The sequence below is a fragment of the Tasmannia lanceolata genome, unplaced genomic scaffold (assembly GCF_043159265.1).
Source record: "Tasmannia lanceolata isolate RefF3 unplaced genomic scaffold, GAP_Taslan_0.1 ptg000002l, whole genome shotgun sequence".
NCBI classification, from domain to species: domain Eukaryota; kingdom Viridiplantae; phylum Streptophyta; class Magnoliopsida; order Canellales; family Winteraceae; genus Tasmannia; species Tasmannia lanceolata.
The window spans coordinates 17,995,811-18,015,446 of NW_027518679.1; positions in this window are offsets into that span (position 1 = coordinate 17,995,811).

The window sequence follows — 19,636 nt, forward strand, 5'->3', positions numbered from 1 at the left end:
TTGGATAGCCGCCATGACCAGGCTCCAAATCAAGCTTTTTTTGGTATTGTGGTCCAATGCCATCAACGCCATAGAAGTTGAGAAGTTATGGCAGGGCCATTTCAAACGAGGTTCTTGTAATGATCCAACTCCAAAGATAGTCCTTACCGAACAACATTATGGAATCAGTGATATAGGAAAAGAGAACACAGGGATGTTGAAAGCAAGCTTGGTTCCTGGTTGTCTACTTCCACATGCATGGTTGTCTCAATCGGCAACTCGATCAACGTGGAGGTAATCACAAAATATTCATCCATTATTTGTATGTGTAGGCATATTTATATGTTTGTGTCTTGATGTGCGAACGTATGTGTGCTCATACATTTATGTGTGCATGAATGCATAATTTTAGAAAGGAATTTTTATCGATAAGTATTTAATTTATAAAATATACTCTCCTTAGCCATTCTAAAATATGATTTAGCCAAAAAAATAATTTTTTGAAAAAAAGTATTTCTAGCAAGTATTTGTTTATGTTGCATCCATTAGGCTTTGAACTTGTTTTCTTCAACCTTTTGAGTAACGCTAAAAGGGCAATGTTTTTAATCCGAAGAGTTTGTTGTTATATTCCTCTGATATTTTTAATAATTCTTATTTAAAAAAATTGTGTACATATGGGCCATGTGTGAAAGAGAAACATAAGCAGAGACCAACATCGATCGAAGCCTTGTCCTCTAATTATTATGGCTCAAGTGGGCAGTCCGCCCAACAAAATTTGGTCGGCGGCAGGACTACACCTTGTGTTGAACACATCTAATGGTAAGAAACTAGTGAGGGCATTTCAAGTTATTTTTTTGGAAAATTACTGACCCCCCCCCCCCCCCCCCACATATATATCTACAAGAATCCACCCAAAATTTTCTTAATTACCAATAGCATAGTATTGTGTCCAATTTTTCTCTACCCATTTCACCCTCAATTATATTAGGGAAAACTACTAAAAACCCACTATGTCACAACATATCTATAAGAATCACCCCAAAATTTTCTTAATTACCAATAGCATAGTATAGTGTCCTAAATAGTTTCTAATTTTTTCCTCTACCAATTTCACCCTTAATTATATTATGGAAAACTACATAAAACCCACTATGACACAACATATCTATAAGAATCACCACAAAATTTTCTTAATTACCAATAGCAAAATTTTCGAGCCCCAAATGTTGCCGTGGAGGCGGAGCTCTTTTCACATATAGAGCAACTTGAGACCCAAGTAGTTCACGGGCTTCCACCACAGCTCAACCTGGGTGAGTATGCAAACCTGGTCAGAGATCAACATCTGAAAATTGTTTTGAGTAAGAAGCTGGCCCTATAGTAATGGGAATAGTTTAACTTGCTGGCCTCTTCCTCTGCTTCTTGGTATAGCCTTCCCGTATCGAGGGTCCTACTCATTAGGCGCCGGGCCCGAGGGTGATGGGACTACTTCCTGAAAGATAATTTTGTTCCGACTAGCAGGAGGGCCCCTGATCTATCAATAGAGGAGCAAAAAACATCACAACATCTATAAGAATCACCCCCAAATTTTCTTAATTATTAATAGCATAGTATAGTGTCCTAAATAGTTTTTAATTTTTTCCTCTACCAATTTCACCCTTAATTATATTAGGGAAAACTACTAAAAACCCACTACGTCACAACATATCTATAAGAATCACCCCAAAATTTTCTTAATTACAAATAACATAATCTTGTGCCTTAAAATAGATTTAAATTTTTTTTCTCTGCTCATTTTATCCTTATATTACCTAACTAGAAAATGTTTACTTTTGATTAGAAGGGAAAAATCCTTAAATATCTCTCTCTCTCTCTCTCTCTCTCTCTCTCTCTCTCTCTCTCTCTCTCTCTCTCTGTGTGTGTGTGTGTGTGTGTGTGTGTGTGTGTGTGTGTGTGTGTGTGAAAATGCAAAAATGCAACGGGAATGAAGAAACACTGCAAAGAGTCGTCTCTCCTCCTCAAAGAGTCATCTTTCTCGGTTGTTTCAAAACAAAGGTTGCTTTGAAAAAGGTGGCACTCCAGATGTGGGGATTGCTTAGTAAAAAAAGATAGGTAACCAGATACATATGTCCCTTTAACGTTTTGAGTTAAAGTATCACTAAGGGGGTGAATTTATCATGAAAGGGGGTGAATTTACCAGTGCCCTTTCACTTTCGTCTTTATTTTCCAAACAAATTTATGTTTTGGAAGTGTTTTCCAGTCCTTTATGAGATGACCTAATTATTGTTAGTCCCACACCACATGAAAATCATGCCATAAGATGGATGAACTTTCGATCACCGAATAGATCAACATTATTTTTCACATCCAGGAGGTACACATGTGGGAGCTAGAAAATGATAGTTAGGAAAGATTCATCTTTTAGCAAGATAATAAATACACCTTGTCACGCTCCGACTTCACTGTGTAAATATTGTCCGGTTCTTGGTCTTCAACTCTCCCCGGTTTTGTTTTCCAGTACCACTAACCGTGTCCGATCCACTCCGTAGGCGCTCCCCTAGGAGATGTTGAAAATGCATCTACACATGGAGCCATAATCCACATATGTAGCCTAGAAGCTTTCTCTCCCTTTCCAATGCGGGATCTTGCACACCTCATTGTTATACGAGGGACGCTCCTCCTTAGATCTCTATTTTTATTTTTAAAAAGATGATGGTGGACATTGATCAAAGGAAAACACTTTTAGAACGGGATTTCATTTGGAAAAAGACAAAAGTCGAATTGACCTATGATTCGATCACTTCCATATAGTGTTTTTTTTGCATTTAGTGGTGATTCGTGTTCACTTCTTTGTCTTCTTGTGCATGTCACATGTTAGGGTTTCGTCTTTATTTTCTAAACGAAATACCGTTTTGCTAGCAGCTCTCTTGATTACAATGCTTTTCTTCTAGTCTTAATTTGTCAAATAAATTTCATTTTAACTAATGTTACTATGGGCGGGCCTCTGCTATAAATGTCGACAAAGGTCTCTACTTGGCTATTACGATGTTGAGGAAAATTCGGGTACGTAAAAAAAGGTGGTTTGCTGACCATCAAAAGATTATCTAATAATATATCATAAATTTAGATATATTTTATGGTAGCAAATCGAAGATCATTTGTCGTTAGGACTTTGCAGTGTCAAGGGAAAGCTTTAACGGTATGAGGTGGTCCGTCATCTATCAGAAGTTTATATCTTAAATTTAGATCTATTTTATTGTGGCAAGTGGATGGTCTTTCGTCGTTTGGATGTTGCAACGTCAAGTGAAATCTTGGACAGTAAGAGGTGGTCCGTCAACTATCAGAAGACCTATCTGTCTATAGTATATTCTAAAAAGTTTTCTTTTCCATGCATGCACTTTCTTTCTTAGAAACATTTTCATGGGAGAATGTTTTACACTGAGAGGTTGCCTTGGCCGCAATTTTCAAAACATGTTTACACCTATAGATGGCATGCGGGGCATCAGTTTACACATGCAAAGTCGCCTTTGGCGATCCTCTCTCTCTCTCTCTCTCTCTCTCTCTCTCTCTCTCTCTCTCTCTCTCTCTCCAATGGATGGCATGGTGATGGTGTGATGGGGTGGGACTCACCGTTTTGCAATCATGCATAGCATGAGCCCCCGAATGTTAGTCTAATATATGTTAGAATATATTAGATCCATTAAGATTTGACCATTGGATTATTGGGTACTAGATTAGGTAATTACTTAGAATAGGACACTTAGTTGATTAGGAGTACCTCGCCATAGTTCTTATCCTTATTACTTACCATATTTCTCTATTTAATGCTTTATATAATAACTCCTTATTGTTGATGAAAATCAACCAAGATTTCCAAAAATCGTCTTTCTTTACCATACACATATCAAAGGAGGGGAGTCTGTAGTGAAAGTGGGGGTCTACATCATCACCAAGCACTCCGGTAAGAAAGGAGGGAATCAAACCAGCAAATAGAAGCAGGTACAGAGTTTTTCCTGGGGTTGTTTTACTTCAAACCCACTTCTAGTTTTATATGAGACACATAGAATGAATACCATTCAGGAGTGATTGGTGAAGAAGAAGTATTTGTGTTTCTCCACTATGGCAACTAGAGGTCTATGGAAAGCTAACCCTTGCTCAACTTGTTTACAATGAAAAGAAGATAGATAGGCATTTCTCAATTCGATCAAATGTCCATTTGAGCCATCTTTATACTTTAGTATAGACTAGAGTAAGTGAGAGAATGAACCAAAAAGTAGGATTCAAAAATCATGTGATGATGCAAATTGATATTTTTTCAGTTCTAAAATTTTGTGAGAAAAGGAGCTATTATTGGGTCATTTCTACAGTCCGACAAGGGGAGGCCCACTAAGAGGGAGGGGCCTTTGATTTCAACCCTAATCCATAATTTGATATTACCACCACTATAACATGTGGTCCCCACCTCATTGGTATCTCAACTTACTCTGAGAGAGATTTCGAGTCCAGCAGAGTAGAGAGAGTTCCCTTTGGCGTAGAGTAGTGTCCCCCGGAATAGAACTGTATCTCGTTCCATAAGAGGTTGCAGAGTGGGGTTCTCAACCGGCAACGGGGGTTGATCCAAAGAAGGTCACGAGGGTTTAATGCAAGCCATGTCAAGTTCAAACTAAGCCAATTCAAGTTGGCTCAGTTCTATTGTGCAACCCACTTTATAGGATGATACAAACCGTTCATTTGTTGAAAAAAATACCAGTAAATCATCTATATAGGATGATCCTAACCCCCCGATCAAAAGACGGCCCCTATAGATCCTAACATTGACTGTAAATTCATGATCAATGTTACTAATGTCCAGTGTTGGAGACGAAGAAGAAGGGGGATGTTCATGAGGAACGAAGGAGAGTTTTATGGTAGAAGTAAAGGAGATGAAGGTTAAGAAGCTTTGGAAATAGAAGTCACAGATGATGGAGCTTAACAGTAAAAAGATCAGTAAATAGCAAAAACAATACAAGAGGAAAACAGAGTCCAGGCAATCTAACCATGGTGCTGAGAGAGAGAGAGAGAGAGAGAGAGAGAGAGAGAGAGGAATTGGTTACTTGATAACTGGCTGCATAGGGTCCCCTTTAACGTTTTCTGTAAAAAAAGTCCCAATAATGGCTCCTTTCCAAACATAATTTAGAATTGACAAAATGTCAATTTGCATCATCACATGAGTTTTGAATCCTACTCTCTCACTTACTCTAGTCTATACTAAAGTATAAAGATGGATCAAATGGACATTTGCTCGAATTGAGAAAGGACCATCTATCTTCTTGTCATTGTAAACAAGTTGAGCAAGGATTATCTTTCCATAGTCCCGTCGTTGCTTTAGGGGAAAATCACAGGTACTTCTTCTTAAGCAATCTCTCCCGAAAGGTATTCATCCAATGTGACATCTCATATAAAACCAGAAGTGGGTTTGAAGTAAAACAACCCATGCAAAAACTTTGTACCCACTTCCACTTGCGGGCTTGATTTCCTCCTTTCTTAATGAATTGCTTGGTGATGATGCGGTCCCCCATTTTCACTAGAGACACCCCTCCTTTGATATCTGTATGGTAAAGGAAGCAGAGTTTCAGCAATCTTAGTTGATTTTCATTGACAATAAGGAGTGTTTATATAAAGCATTCAATAGATAAATATGGTAAGTAATAAGGATAAGAACTATGGCGAGGTATTCCTAATCAACTAAGTTTCCTAATCTAAATAATTACCTAATCTACTACCTAATAATCCAATGGTTAGATCTTAATGGATTTGATATATTCTAACATATATTAGACTAGCATTTGGGGCCATGCTATGCATGACTGCAAAACGGTGGATCCCATCCCATCACACCATCACCGTGCCAGAGAGAGAGAGAGAGAGAGAGAGAGAGAGAGAGAGAGGATCACCCAAGGTGACTTTGCAGATGTAAACTGGTGCCCCCATACTACCCATCACCATGCCATCCATAGGTGTAAACATGTTTAGAAAATTGCCCAAGCCAACTTTTTAGGGCAAAACATTCTCCCATCCTTTCTCATAAAGAAAGCGAATGACACGGAAAAGAAAGCTGCTTAGCATATACTATAGGCCGATAGGTCTTCAGATAGCCGACGGACCACCTTTTACAACCCAAGCATTCCCCTTATGCTGCAAAGTCCAGACGACAAAAGTTAGTCCACTTGCCACCATAAAATAGATCTAAATTTATGATATATTATTAGATAATCTTTCGATAGTCAGCAAACCACCTTTTTTTACCTACGCGAATTTTACCCCACGTCGTAATGGATAAGAAGAGACCTGTCAACATTTATAGCAGGGGAACACCTGTAGTAACATTAGTTAAAATGACATTTATTTGAAAAATTAAGATTAGAAGAAGAGCATTGTAATCAATAGAGCTACTAGCAAACTGGGATTTCATTTAGAAAATAAAACGAAACCGTAAGATGTGACACATGCACAAGAAGACAAGGAAGTGCGCACGAATCACCACTAAATGAAAAAAAACACTATATTGAAATGATCAAATCAGAGGTCAATTCCACTTTTGTCTTTTTCCAAACGAAATCTTGTTCTAAAAGTGTTTTCCTTTTGATCAATGTCCACCATCATCTTTTTTTTTCAAATAGAGATTTAAGAAGGAGCTCCCCTCGTATAACAATGAGGTGTGTAAGATCCCACATCAGAAAGGGAGAGAAATTTCCTGGGCTATATATGTGGATTCTCCTTCTCCATGTGTAGATGCATTTTCAGCATATCCTATGGAACTGATTTTTTGGGCATAACCTAATTACGTTGTGCTCCATCACATGGATGGTTTGGATCATCCTATGATGGGGTCTGTACAGTACTTTTTGAAAAATACAGGACTATAAGGGCTTACACCATCTATTATTATAATATAACCGGATGGGGGTTTCACTGTTCACGCTGACATGGACAATCCCCATCCAGCTTCATTCCAATGTGGCATCCTTTCGTATATATTAAAAAAGCTCAAAACATTTTTTATTTATTCCTCTAAAACCGTAAATGTCAAAAAACAGATACCTAATTGTGTAAATCTCTAAAAAAGGGAAATCTCTCAGCCTTAGTCTCTCTCTCTCTCTCCCTCCCTAACCGCCTTGCGTAAATCTCTCTCTCTCTCTCTCTCTCTCTCTCTCTCTATACCCATAAAATCTGGAAACAAAATCCATTCGTAAGGAAAAAGTTGGTGTTAAAGTATAAAAGATTAATAACGCCTTTCTCCAGTAGCTTAAGCTCTTGGAGTTACTGGTAGCTTTCACATGGTATCAGAGCCAAAGATCCTTAGTTAAAACCTCCTTAATAGAAAAAACCACATGCAATGGCCAAACCCAAAAGAGGGGCCACATGTGCCACGTGTATGCCAACTCTAGAAAGAGGGGCCACACATGAGGGGGAGTGTTAAAGTATAAAAGATTAAATCATGCCATCTCCATCAGCTTAAGCTTTTGGAGCTAACCCGTAGCTTTCAATTTGGTACGACAACTTGAATCCAATTTTCTGGATTCTGCTGCTCTATATTCTATCAAAAAATTATGTAGATTAGACCTCTAAGAAAATTACCATACGAAGGAAGAGCACAGATTAGAATATTGAAAGAAGTTGGAGAGGAAGGTTTTCCCTTTCTAATCATGAAACAAAACCAATATTAGAATGCGAAAATAATCCATGCCATTCTAAAAGCGAGCAATATTGAAAGAAGTATGCAAGGAAGGTTTTAGTGTTTAGGAAACCCTAACATGAGAGTTGCATAGAGCTTAGAAAAGAGGTGTTTTTTAAGTGCAGGTGTCGTCGTTAACTTGCTTCTCCATGTTTCAGGAATATTAATTTCGAGTACTATAATTCGTTCGCTCTCTCTTTCTGTGAGATTCTCAAGGTTTTAGGCATTTTTCTATTTGTAGTTAACTCAAAAGAATGGGTTTGCATTTTCTGTAACCCTTTCCACATTATTAGATCAGCTCCCAGACAAGGACGGATCGAAGGGGGATTGGGGGGGTGGGGGGGGGATTGGGGGGGGGTGCAATTGCCCCCCTGAAAAATCTGAAAAAAATGTAATGAAGGTATCTAAATAACAAAAATTGAAACGTGTGTGTCAAATTTTACTCACCAACCCTGTTTTCCATTCACATGAAACGGGTGAATGAGAAACGAGTTGTTTTCAGCATTTTCTTACCCTCTCCTCACTCAATCGGGTTCAGGTTTCTCCCTAAACACCCCCACCCCTCCTTGCTTAAGCTAATATTTCATATAAATAAAAAATCATGGTTGCCAAGGATATCCTTAGAAATGAAAGGCTAATTTCAATATGACAAATATGAGGAATGCTAAACTCACATGAGCCCTTGCAAAAAAAAAAGGGCTAATTGCCCCCCTTCAATTTCGATAATGAGGGGGGGGGGGGCAATTGCCCCCCTTCAATTTCCTAATTTTCTTGAAGGGGGGCAAATGTCTTTATGTTAATTGTATACCCGTTTTGGTCCAAAAGCCATTTGTGACTTTTTTCCTTTCCAAAATAGCAAGATTTTAGGGATTTGTTTCCAATATTTTAGCAATTCTCTCTCTCTCTCTCTCTCTCTCTCTCTCTCTCTCTCTCTCTCTCTCTCTCTCTCTCTCTCTCTCTCTCTCTTCAGACCGAGGAACAAAAAGGTAAAGGCTTGGGACACACAATCAGTTCTCACAATCCAGAACAAACAGCCCCTCCTCTCTCTCCACCCCAAGTCTGAAGCAAATGCATACAAATTACTAAATTGAAATCTTAAGTTGTTTATGTGTTTTGATTTCTCTTCTTTTAAGTCTTAAGCAAGTCAACTCTCAAGGTATGTAACACTCGTGTATACCAGATGAACTGATAGATAGTAGACTAATCTTGCTAGTTTGTTAAATATAATTATTTTGTGGTTTATAGTGACGCAACATTAATTCAATAACTATGGACTCAATTTGTTTGCTGAATCTAATTTGTTTAAGGTGAGGAGGGATAAGCTCTTAATATAATTGAACTAGTTAGATTGGCGAACACAAGTTTCTCTATTGTTGTTTGGCCCTCCTTACTTGGATGATTGGCTCTTGATGGATTTTAACCATTGATCATGATCAATGGACAAGATTAAATCTCTCAAAGCATATCAGTCGTAAAATTAGCACGATACTTATGGATTATCAATGTAAAATAGCATTCCTTTTAGATCGTGAATTTGTTCTTATAAGTTTTTTTTGTGATCAATTTTTTTTTTTGTTTTTTTGTGATCAATTGTTTTTTTGTTAAAAAATTGTCTGCCCCCACTTTAGTAAATTCCTGGCTCCGCCCCTGCGCCCAAAGCTATTGAAAGTGTATATCAATGTTAAAATTACAACAGTTTCTTATGCTTCTCCATCAAGAGATATTTATATTGCACACGACTGAATCTCATGAGAGAACCTTGGATGCCAGGTACCCTTTTAGGATCTATATTGTTCTTATTATTTAAGTTACCAATTTGATTGGGGTAGAGTGAGTTCCCTTTTATGAGTCAAGAGTGACCAATCTTTGCACTATTTGGAGGCTTTTGCATTATTGGTTGGAATCTACCCATGCAATAACCATTAGATCTATCAAAAGTCATGAAAACTGGTTCCATTAGTACATCCGCATCCATGACAATGTTTAGCTATTTGGTGGTGAAACTAGCAATTTCTATTAGGGGTGCAACTGGCAAATTTATTTTAGCCAGTAATACTGTTGAACATCACCATGGAAGCGGCTTCGGCGGGTGAGGTTTATTTTTATTTTTATTTTTTTTGGGGGGGGGGACAATTTTCAGTGGCCATTTTTAGAGAGATGATATTTTCACCCCCCTACATTACATGCACGCTCCCCTTTTAACCTGATTTGACGTGAAAAGTGGGTAACTTTATGTCAAATCGGGTTAAAAGGGGAGCCTTCATGTAATGTAGGGGGGTGAATATCATCACCCCATTTTTATTGTGGTTTTAGTATTTTTAAGGAATGTTGGGAATCATGAGCAACCAATGAGACTGGGCCTCTGAATTTAGGTAATGCAACCCAAGAGGGGAGGTGAATTGGAATTAATTAAAAATTTTATGATATTGAATGTGATTAACCTTAAATTCAAATTACAACTAAACCTTGTTGATATCGAAGTAAAGTAAATGCAAAGAGAAAGAAGTTACCAATCACCAGTGCAGAGAGTAAGCGAAGGAGGTTGAGAGGCAAAGAGATTAACACAAGGATTTTAAAGTGGTTCGGTAAGACCTCATCAGCGCTTCCACTATCATGATCCTCCTTTCTTAACGGGCCGGATCGGAAAACCCTCTTACAAAGTCAAGATTCACCTTTCTTAACGGGCCGAATCGGGACCCTCTTACAAAGCTTGTTGAAGAAGAGGAACAATGACAAAACTCTCTTAGCCTCGTGTAGGCTTGATGTACAATAAAAGCTCTCAAATAACTCTCCAAGTAAAATTACAAGTAAGCCTAGTGGAGATCTTCCACAAATGAAAATGCACATGCAAGCTCTTTGAAGAATGAAATGGATTTTGAAAGTCTAAGCTCAAAATAGATTTTCAAGATGTCCAAAAGTTGTTAAATGTGTGTAGAAACATCATATTTATAGTCCATATGAGTTTGTGAAAGTTTGGGGGTAATTTGGGCAAAAACAATTTCAAAATTGTCCAAAAATAACTAGTCGTTTGAGCCCCAATGGCTCTATTTCAGACCGTTGGCAGTCGGCTGGGCTCGACCAGTCGACTGGACAATAGGATTTGATGGAATATTAAAAAAAACAGTTTCAAGTCGCTCTAGTCGACCGGGGGATCCAGTCGACTTCCCGTAGGCTACTACTGGTTATTCTAAAAAACCAGTTTCATGGTGTCCAGTCGACTAGGGGGATCTAGTCGACCGCCCTGTAGAAAACTGGTTTTTCCAGTTTCTGCAGTTAGTTTTGTAAAATTCATATCTCTCTCGTTTCTTTTCGGATTTTAAAGTTCTTGTACTCTAAGAACATGAGAAAAATGAGAGCTATCTGTTAAAAATAATTTCAAAAATATTTAAAAAATTTTTAGACCAGTTAATTAGGTTTAAGGTGCTGGATTCATAATTCAAGTGCAAATGTCATGTCTTTCCATTTGTAAACTTTGGTTAGCACTTGGGCTTTGGTTCTTGAGTTATGGACTTTTGTTTTAATAATATTTAGGACCTTTAAAAATGATTTTTCATGAGTTACAAATAGGTTTCAAAGTTGGTTTTGAAAGATGATTAAAAAACACTTTGAAATGCAAAACCACTTGAAAAAGATCTTCAATACAATCTAGAAAAGATAAAATACTTTAACTCCCTGGTTGCATTGGCTTCAAAGGGCTTCAGGCTCTTAGGCATTTAGGTGAACACTTGATATGGCTTCGGTACATGTGACTTCTCTTCTTGAATCATCTTCACCTTGAATGCTGAGATTGTCACCAACACTTGTTCATCTTCAAGCTCTTCTTGGCATTGTGCAAAGAATGCTTGTGGGATCTTTAAGTTGAGCTCTTGACTTGAACACCTTCCATGGATGATGTCTTCATTGAGTGCAAGCTCTCTTGGTTCACTTGTGCATGTTGATCCTTTTGTATTGTGCTAATGACGATATGACATGTGAAGTTCCTGTTTAAGGTACAATACTCCAAGGCAGCACATTTGTCCATAAAGACTAATTAATTTGAGTTTGCTAGCATCAAAACAACAAGGAAAAAGTGATTAGTTGAACCCATAGGAACCCTTGTGCTAAAATTCTCCCCCTTTTTTATGATGGCAAACCAAATTAATTAGGAGGAAGGAGATATCAAAATAGATAGACAAATAATATCAAACATATAAAATGAAGTGTAATACTCCCCCTCACTATATGCAAAAGTATAATATATGAATATAAAGCATTTGATGCATATAAACAATGAACTAGCTAATCAATTGCAAAATTCTCCCCTTTTGACAGCAACAAAAAGGGAGGTTTTAACAGTGAAAGCACAAACTAATAAGCCAAGATGTAGAATAATCACTCTCCCTATCTACTTATCAAGATTATAAGATGCTCAAAGTGAAAAATTCAAGATAAGAGTGAAGTAACATAAAAAAAACTAGGTAATCACCCCCTTTTTTAAGGCCAGTAAGGATATACAATTTATGCACAATCAAAGGGTGTTTATTTGAATTAACTTTCTAAATATAAACCTAAGAAGCTTATGAACATAGAAGATTTGACAGTTAAGCACTCCCCCTAAACTTTTGTTATGCATACACATAGATCACTAGAAAATATGGGATAACAAGTATAATAATTGAGAAGATATAACATTTATGGTTTTACTAGGAAACTTATCATGAATATAGGGTAATCAAATTGAATTAAGCATGATACGGATAAAACATAGAGATATAGATTGACAGTTATAAAACATTACTACGTTTAGTCAAAATGTAAAAATCTATGTGGATGGGCACATGCAACGGATATAGAGATGCTACAAACTAACTCTATGGCCCATGAGAACATGAATTCTATGTCAATTTAAGCTCTCCAAATGCTTGTCACAAGAGTTTTAACCAGAAAATTCAAACACAATTCATGATAAGCAGTTTTTTTTTTTATACTGTAAGATTCACAATAAAAGCATAATTACAGGGGTAACGGACAATGTGAACACATTATAATGATCCATATAAATATAAAGATAAGACAATTAGGCTCTCCCCCTGAGTATTTGTCATTGGCCTTGGGTAAAACATAAAAGTCAAGGCATGACATATATAAAAGCTATTGATATAAGAGTGATAGCTCAACTAATTAATCTTATCATGGATATTTGTAAGCCCAAGGGTTCTTCCAAGAGCTCCTCATACTTTCACCCATGTTTTGATGATTAACAAACAGAAATTGATTAGATTTTAAGGACTAATAAGTTGCCTTAAGTGTTGTGTTGAAACAGGAAAAGATTTAGTACAATTCATGACACAACACATTGCATGACTTGGAGATCCATGCCGACACTACATGAAGCAACTCAATCTTGATGGGAGCAAGCTCAAAATGTCATTTGTTGGAAGATCCTACAAGATGGAGTAAAGATTCGAAGATCTCAACCAAGTCAAGCATGGAACAGAGCACATTGAAGATCATGTTCAAGAGAAGACTCAAAAGATGAAAAATTCGATCATAGGTTGTATCTCTAACACTCTTGATGTTTTCTCTATCAATGCACACTCTGTTGGACCCCCCAAAATTATGTTTCTAATTTCCAAGAGAGAACCAAAAAGGATTGCAAAAGAAACCCTTAAAAATAACTAAGAAACACAGTTTTTGCAATCGGCGGTCGACCGGCCCTACCACCCCGGTCGACTGGCCCCTATCGAGGTGAAATAGAAAACTGGTTAGAAACCATCTCGCGGGCGACCAACCATCTAACGGGCGACCGACCCGGTCGACCGCGATACCCCGGTCGACTGCGATAATTTAAAATCCGTTTTTAAAATCTAACCAGCGCATGGCCTTGGAGCTACCGTCACACCCTCAGTCGATCGCGACCATGCGATAATAGATCTGTTGGGGCTTCGTGTACTGTTTTGAAAATCACACAGTTATTACCTTTTTGCCCTCCAACTGCTATATTCTTTCAAAGGCTATAAAAAGGAGATTGTAGCTCCATTTTAACTTGATGAAAACATTCTAAAATAGCCTAAGACCCATTAATCCATTAGTTTATCATTTTGAGTTTTCAAACCTCTCACCAAACATTTGTGCCTTGATTTTGATCACATTCAAAGTGTTAGATTTAGGATTTTTCTTGTATACTTTGAGAGAGAGTTTGTAGTGAGCTTGATTGTATTATTTGCCTATCTAGAGGCTTGTGAGTGCTCAAACTTCTTCTATTATTCATTTTACTCGCGAAGAGGAGCTTTTCCCTTTGAGGCGGTTTCAGAAGAGGGATCGCTACCTTGGAAGTAGTTTGCAAAGAAGAGTAATTTCCTTGGAGGCGATTTTGCCAAGAGGGATTGTTCCTTGAATGCAGTCTGTATAAAGATTGTTTGTCCCTTGAAGGAGTCAAGTTGTAAAGCCCGGAGATTCGGCGTGAGGAATCTCAATTAGTGAAAGAAAATCCCAAGGAATGACCAAGTACTTGGGTAGTGGAGTAGGTCAGGTTGTGTCGTCTCCTATCTTCTTCCTCCTTCTTGTGGTGATTAGTAATATCTAAACCGTATTTTTATTATAATAGTTATTTGAACAAGGGTTAGATCTATAAATGTTAAATTGTTAAAATAGGTTTTAACATTTCGCTTTATTAAAGCAAATTTTTTTAATTACCCAATTCACCCCCCTCTTGTATTGCATATTGGGATCTCAATTGGTATCGGAGCTAAAGGCTCTTACATAGGTTTTCATTGAAAACCTTTAAGAGAAAAAGATCCAAGGCAACCAATGGAATCTAGACTTCCCATATTTGATGGTTCGGATTATGGATCGTGGTCGATCCGTATGATGACCTATAATAAAAGTCTAGAGTTTGGTATGTAGCAAACCATAGAAAAGGGAGTTATTTTTCCTACTACTAGAAAATTCACTGAAAAAGACACCAAACAACTCAAAAGCTCTAATTGCATTGTGTTGTTCCTTAAGCACCCATATTTATGATATTGTATCATCATGTAAAAGTGCTAAGGAAGTTTGGAATAAGCTTAAAGAATATTATGATAATTACAACGCTTGCAAAGTTGTTTAAACCAATCACTATGATTGATGTACAAGAATGTGAGCAATTCAAAATAAAATATTTAGAGCTTAATAAGGAGTTAATGGAAAGAAACAAAAAGAATTTATTGATTAAAAAGTCAGTTGACTCCGTGATATGTAAAATTAAGACCTTAGACGAAAACTTATAAGAACTCAAGATAAAAGAGTTCAAATTGCTTGAGTTAAACAAAGGTCAAACAAGTACAAACCATGAACTTAATGAAAAATACAAATACTTAAAAGAAGATGAAGAAGAGTTGAGAACTAACTCATCTCAAGAAATTGAACATCTAGAAGATAAGCTAGAAGAGACGAAGTTAGAAAAGGCTAGAAAATATCAACCTACAAGAAGAGAACAAAAACATGTGTAATCATAATCACTCTTGTAGTTCACATCATCCTTCTACCCATGACTATTCATGCTTTTATTGTGGTAGAGTTGGACATTACAAATCTAAACGCAAGTTTAGGCTTGTAAGGTCAAACAAGTTTGTATGGATAAGAAAAGATACACTCTCAAGAACAAACGTGAATGGACCCAAGGTAATGTTGGTTCCAAAGTCCCCTACTCAAAATATTCATTGAATATCTTAATCTTAGGGGTTGTGCTTTATTGTAACATATATTCATTCTCTCTAAATACTTCATTTCTATGTGTTAATCATTGTATCTAGACTTCATGAGCTTAACCGACATATCCTTTCATTTTTTGAACTTAGATGCATATAGCTATGTATTCTCAATGGAATGTATCTATGTTCTATACAAGTTATAGTCTATAAGAAACCAAGAAAATACTTATGGCTAAACTATTATTGTGCTATATTGGCCATCTTTTTGAAAAAATCCCTCTAAATGCAAAATCACATCACTATGCACTTAGCCTTCACAAATAGAGAGCTTATCATGTTGACATTTTGCTAGAAATAAGTCAAACATATTTCACACACTCCATCTAGCAAAAACAAACAAAGAACATCCACATAGAACTTTAAAGGAAATTCATGTCACTCTAACCACATAAGCTAAAAAGGAAGAAAAATAGAGATTAATTTTTAGACATCCTCAAACAACTCATGGGACAAACTTACAAGTCTATTATAATCCATAGAAAAGGAAAAAATAGGAGAAAAATGAATAATCCATAAAATTCCTTGAAAAATATCAAGGAAGTAAAATCAGGGGAGTGGCGGTCGACTGAGCCTCGACGAGCAACCGCGGTAGCTAAGAAACTGAAAAATAAAAAGATCCAGGAAGGATTCGGTGGGCAACTGACTGTAGACACCCCATTTTGACAGAACCCCAATTAGGTTTAACTAAAAACCTTATCAAATAGTTGGATTAGAGTCCCAAATCTGTTCTTAGAGTAGGTTAGGGTTCCAAATAGGTCTCTCTAAAATTTCATCGAAATCCGTCGAGGTTTGCTTAGTGAACGAGTGTAGAGCGTTGCATAGTGTTATATAGTGTTTCAGAAGGGGTGTGCATTATCTCGACCAGGAGGTGGCCTGGTGGAAATAAAACGTGAACGATTTGCAGAAAAGGGTGTCTCTGGGTGAATCAAAGGGGCACAAATTTATTCCCTAATTTTTTATTAAGCATTTTTTCTTGGGAACCACCCAACTTATCCAAAACCAAGTGAAAATATACTAAAGGAGGTGTCCATTGGTAGCTTTAGGGGGGGGGAAATTAATAGATTTTCCTATAAATAGAGGGTTATAGCTTCATTTAGAAGCTAATTAAATCTCTCTTTAGCAAACCCTAGCAGATAGAATGAGAGAGAGAGAGAGAGAGAGAAATCCCCAATTACGAAACCCTACTTTTCCTCATCTTCTTCTTCTCCGATCTTCTCCGATAGACTTTTCTTCTCCGACAAGCTTTTCTGGTGAGTTTACGCCATACTCTGGCTCATTCTTCCTCCAGCGAATCACCTCATTCTCTTCTTTAAACTTTGTTTGTCCTCTTGAAACCCGAACTCTACTTTCTCTTCTCTGATCCAAATTTTGTTAGATTCCAGCCAATTTCTAGCCAGATCTCCCTTTCTTACCTTGTTACCTTAGCTTTCTTCCCTACAAAGTCATAGATCTGTCATCATAAGCTTGCAAAATTTGTGGAAATCAGAGGTCTAAACTCTAAATTCAGTCATACTGTGTTCAAATTGATGTCCTATGATAGCACATCAGGAAAAACCTGAAGATCGAAGGATTTTCTATAACCTTGGACTGATTCTGAACAATTTCAAGTGGAAGATCTAGAATTAGCAAGATCAAAAGAAAATCAGAAGTTTGATTCATCAGAACTGAAGTTTTATCTGGTTATTTCTGTAAGAAGAAAGTTCGGGTAAGGGAAATTGAAGATTGCGTTTCAATTCAGGAGATAAGAAAAAGAAACAGAGGTAAAAAAAAATTTATTATTCTAGGCCTCTACATACTGAAATGGTTTTCATCGCATTGATCTAATAATTGTGTTAATTTTGATAGTGATTATTTTTACTGATTCGTTTTAAATGACAAATCTGTGCTTATATTGTTACTTTACTCTTAATTTCAATGGATGTGACTTAATCAGTGCTTTAGCTTTAATTATTATGGGATCGTTGATTGTTTAATCTATCATGCTTTGAATTTTTGCGTTGGACAAATTGTCATTTCTTTTTGCGTTGGAAAAAAAAGGTTAATTTCATTTATCTCCTCAGTAAGCATCTCTTTCCAATTCACTTCTTCTATTGTATAGTGACTGTTTGTAGTGTTCTGATTGAGTATTGTGATTAAACTAGCTAGCAGAGCAATTTAATTTCTTAAATGATTCATGTCTTTTGAGTCCTTTTTGGATTGATTCTATGATGAGTTGCCTGATGAACTCCTTTGTGCAACAAATTTGATTTTTTTTTACCACCTTTGTGCAACAAATGGATGATTCTAGAATAAAGATGGAATTAAAATACCTGCCCTGTTACCTTGATTTGATATTTCATTTGCCTAGTTTAAAGGATACGATGAACTTATTATTCATCTCGAACATCATTTTTGCCTCCTAAATCAAGTGTCCTTGATCAAAAGTGGTCTCGGCCAAGCACTATCTCAAATCCTACAAGACAGGTTCAGACTCTCATATTTAAGTTCTGGCTTAAGTTGGGTTTGGGTCGAAATGTTTGAACCTCCTCTCTGAACGTAGTTTCTGTCAGATCTCCACCCTTGCTTGTATATTCCTTTGACTCATTCATATAGACATTATAGCTTGGGCGTGTATTCATTGTTTCATGGATTATGTGTTGGTCACCAATATTCTAGTTCAATTTTATTTGAAAATGAAACATGTTACAAAGCATTTCCACGAAATTTCATGTGATTTATCCCTGATCACTAAATTATTCTTTTAAACAATCTCTTTATATATATATATGGTGAAAAGAGTCTTTTGTTAGTTTATTGTTCATTTTTTTGTGGATTTTGATAAATGAATGAAAATTTTCTGAAATGCAAAAGTCGGCAATCAATACTCTTCTCTCGTCATATTATGACTTTTCCTTGACAGCTAGAAAATATAACAAACTAAAAAGAAACCTTTTTCTTTTTCTTCTCCTTCAAACAATGGTTGAAGCTTTGATCGCCCTCCTTCCAACTGTTGATTGTCTTGGTCACCTTCTTTAATGTTTTGCTTGAATGAAAGAGTGCACCAAACACCTCGCCGCAATTGGTAAAGAAAAAGAGAACAAGAGAGTTAGAAAGATGAAATCAAGAGAGCATAGAATTTGTAAGAAAGTGAAGAAATAGCAAAATAATGGGCTGCAAATAAAAACTAAAATTTTTTAGAGAGATCAAAAGAGAACAAACAAAAGCAAGAGAAGAGAGAGGACCGAAATTACCCAGAGAGAGAGAGAGAAAGAGCTTGAGAGAGTGGTAGAGAATAATAGAGAACAAGCAAAAGCATAGAGAGAGCAAAAGTGTGTGGAGAAGAAAAAGAGAGAGCCTTCTTCACTCCAATATGTAGCTTTCTTCACCTTCTATTTTCATCTCCAAGGAAAGACACAATCTTGGCATCTTTTTTGTATTTTTGGCAACCCCGCCTGTCTTTGGTAATTTGGCAACTTCCAGTATTTGTTTGTAATTCCACCAACTTCTTCTTTTCTCCTTTAAAATTTCACCAACTTTGACCTTTCTTTGATAAGTTTTTCACCACTTTTATTGACTTTTTCTCCTTCTTTACGTAGGAATGGGTGGGCTTTTGGCAACTTTCTTTTCTTCTTCACAGTGGGTCCCACTTATATTATATAGAATAGCAATACAAGCTAATTAGAAACTACTATTTTGTTTCGTCAACCCAAAACGTGGAAGAATAAACATTCCAAATGCGGTAGTTTATTTTCCATAGCAGTTTTCTTCAAATCCCACGTGGGTCCCACTTTTGTTTAATATATATAAAAAAAAACACAAAGAAAGGGAGGCCAAATTCGGTGGTTTTAGCAAAATGCCAAAATATCAATGAAGTTCTTGCTTTCTTCCTCTACTTTCGTGGGTCCCACTTTTGCATGTATGTATATGAATTATATATAAAATTACAAAATATTATTTTCTAACAAAAGGGAAACATGGCTGCTGTGACTCGCTTTTAAAGACTTTCCAAAATCCAAATGGGACCCACTTTTGCATGTTTTCAAGAATAATATTTTCAAACCAAAAGTCTGAAAGCCAAGTGAAAGGGCATTCTTGCTGGACGGTTTTAAAAATTGCCAAAAATGTTGGTGGTCGGTTCTCATAGAGCCAAAATAGAAAATCTAATAACCAAAACTAGATTTCCAAATATGGGGAAATAATCTGCACGAGATCATGTGGGTCCAAAAGAAACAAT